General features: G+C 41.7%; 5 non-coding genes across 5 annotated transcripts in view; all 5 read left to right on the top strand.

Annotated features, from left to right (window-relative positions):
- Window positions 1-168: 168 nt before the first annotated feature.
- LOC141309975 (5S ribosomal RNA) lies at window positions 169-287 on the top strand. The gene has a single exon (XR_012347521.1). It is a non-coding gene; the product is annotated as a 5S ribosomal RNA (ribosomal RNA).
- An 84-nt stretch (window positions 288-371) lies between these two features.
- LOC141311671 (5S ribosomal RNA) lies at window positions 372-490 on the top strand. Its single transcript, XR_012349131.1, has one exon. It is a non-coding gene; the product is annotated as a 5S ribosomal RNA (ribosomal RNA).
- Window positions 491-1,291: 801 nt separating this feature from the next.
- LOC141309988 (5S ribosomal RNA) lies at window positions 1,292-1,410 on the top strand. The gene has a single exon (XR_012347535.1). It is a non-coding gene; the product is annotated as a 5S ribosomal RNA (ribosomal RNA).
- Window positions 1,411-2,211: 801 nt separating this feature from the next.
- On the top strand, window positions 2,212-2,330 carry LOC141310000 (5S ribosomal RNA). The gene has a single exon (XR_012347547.1). It is a non-coding gene; the product is annotated as a 5S ribosomal RNA (ribosomal RNA).
- An 84-nt stretch (window positions 2,331-2,414) lies between these two features.
- The window catches only part of LOC141311672 (5S ribosomal RNA), a 119-nt gene continuing 33 nt past the window's right edge, over window positions 2,415-2,500 (top strand). The window contains exon 1 of the ribosomal RNA XR_012349132.1: window positions 2,415-2,500. This exon is cut by the window's right edge and continues 33 nt beyond it. This is a non-coding gene — a ribosomal RNA (5S ribosomal RNA).

Raw genomic sequence — 2,500 nt, forward strand, 5'->3', positions numbered from 1 at the left:
CATTTTAGTCTTGTAACTCGGCTGATAAGGCCGATTGTTACACTTTTATGGGAGACCGCCTGGGAATACCAGGTGCTGTAAGCTTTTGCCTTTTCTTCACTATTTATATAATATGCTGGCTTTTACGGAGGCTGATCTTTAAATAGCCCACTTTTTGGAGCAGCCCTCGCTTATGGCCATACCGCGCTGAGAGCGCCCGATCTCGTCTGATCTCGGAAGCTAAGCAGCGTCGGGCCTGGTTAGTACTTGGATGGGAGACCGCCTGGGAATACCAGGTGCTGTAAGCTTTTGCCTTTTCTTCACTATTTATATAATATGCTGGCTTTTACGGAGGCTGATCTTTAAATAGCCCACTTTTTGGAGCAGCCCTCGCTTATGGCCATACCGCGCTGAGAGCGCCCGATCTCGTCTGATCTCGGAAGCTAAGCAGCGTCGGGCCTGGTTAGTACTTGGATGGGAAACCGCATGGGAATACCAGGTGCTGTAAGCTTTTGCCTTTTCTTCACTATTTATATAATATGCTGGCTTTTAGAAAGACTTGTTTTACCGCTCTATTTATTACAATCATTTACATGTATTATAGAGTTTTAAGTGTTTTACATGTTTTTTAGGCCATTTTATTACTCTTAACATTTTAAGTGTATGTGTCTTTAATAAATGGATGGTTGGCCTGTCATGTGACTAGACACATGACAGGAAGCAGGAAGTACAACTGTATAAGAGAGCAGCATGACAAACAAAGGACAGTCACCAAACTGTTGGATTGAGGAGTTGCTAATTTTAGAGCTCACCTTTCCATTCACCACCTGCAAACTTTGGATTACACTTTCTGTGGATTGTATATACACTGGTGGACACTCACATTGGACTTATCAACACACTGGGGTTCTTGGACTGTTTTTAGGGTATGGACAAATGAACTGTATTCTTTTAACAGAGTTTACCTGTTTTTAGGGTATGGACAAATGAACTGTATTCTTTTAACAGAGTTTACCTAGTTTTATCGTGTTGTTTTAAAGTCTTTTATGTGAACCTTGTAAATACACCAAATCTATTTAAACCAATTTTCTTTTATGTCTCATTCTTTTAACCACTAGTCATCTCTCACAGTTAAATCTGACCCCATTTTAGTCTTGTAACTCGGCTGATAAGGCCGATTGTTACACTTTTATTGGAGACCGCCTGGGAATACCAGGTGCTGTAAGCTTTTGCCTTTTCTTCACTATTTATATAATATGCTGGCTTTTACGGAGGCTGATCTTTAAATAGCCCACTTTTTGGAGCAGCCCTCGCTTATGGCCATACCGCGCTGAGAGCGCCCGATCTCGTCTGATCTCGGAAGCTAAGCAGCGTCGGGCCTGGTTAGTACTTGGATGGGAGACCGCCTGGGAATACCAGGTGCTGTAAGCTTTTGCCTTTTCTTCACTATTTATATAATATGCTGGCTTTTAGAAAGACGTGTTTTACCGCTCTATTTATTACAATCATTTACATGTATTATAGAGTTTTAAGTGTTTTACATGTTTTTTAGGCCATTTTATTACTCTTAACATTTTAAGTGTATGTGTCTTTAATAAATGGATGGTTGGCCTGTCATGTGACTAGACACATGACAGGAAGCAGGAAGTACAACTGTATAAGAGAGCAGCATGACAAACAAAGGACAGTCACCAAACTGTTGGATTGAGGAGTTGCTAATTTTAGAGCTCACCTTTCCATTCACCACCTGCAAACTTTGGATTACACTTTCTGTGGATTGTATATACACTGGTGGACACTCACATTGGACTTATCAACACACTGGGGTTCTTGGACTGTTTTTAGGGTATGGACAAATGAACTGTATTCTTTTAACAGAGTTTACCTGTTTTTAGGGTATGGACAAATGAACTGTATTCTTTTAACAGAGTTTACCTAGTTTTATCGTGTTGTTTTAAAGTCTTTTATGTGAACCTTGTAAATACACCAAATCTATTTAAACCAATTTTCTTTTATGTCTCATTCTTTTAACCACTAGTCATCTCTCACAGTTAAATCTGACCCCATTTTAGTCTTGTAACTCGGCTGATAAGGCCGATTGTTACACTTTTATGGGAGACCGCCTGGGAATACCAGGTGCTGTAAGCTTTTGCCTTTTCTTCACTATTTATATAATATGCTGGCTTTTACGGAGGCTGATCTTTAAATAGCCCACTTTTTGGAGCAGCCCTCGCTTATGGCCATACCGCGCTGAGAGCGCCCGATCTCGTCTGATCTCGGAAGCTAAGCAGCGTCGGGCCTGGTTAGTACTTGGATGGGAGACCGCCTGGGAATACCAGGTGCTGTAAGCTTTTGCCTTTTCTTCACTATTTATATAATATGCTGGCTTTTACGGAGGCTGATCTTTAAATAGCCCACTTTTTGGAGCAGCCCTCGCTTATGGCCATACCGCGCTGAGAGCGCCCGATCTCGTCTGATCTCGGAAGCTAAGCAGCGTCGGGCCTGGTTAGTACTTGGATGG

The sequence above is a fragment of the Garra rufa genome, unplaced genomic scaffold, assembly GCF_049309525.1.
Source record: "Garra rufa unplaced genomic scaffold, GarRuf1.0 hap1_unplaced_003, whole genome shotgun sequence".
Taxonomy (NCBI): domain Eukaryota; kingdom Metazoa; phylum Chordata; class Actinopteri; order Cypriniformes; family Cyprinidae; genus Garra; species Garra rufa.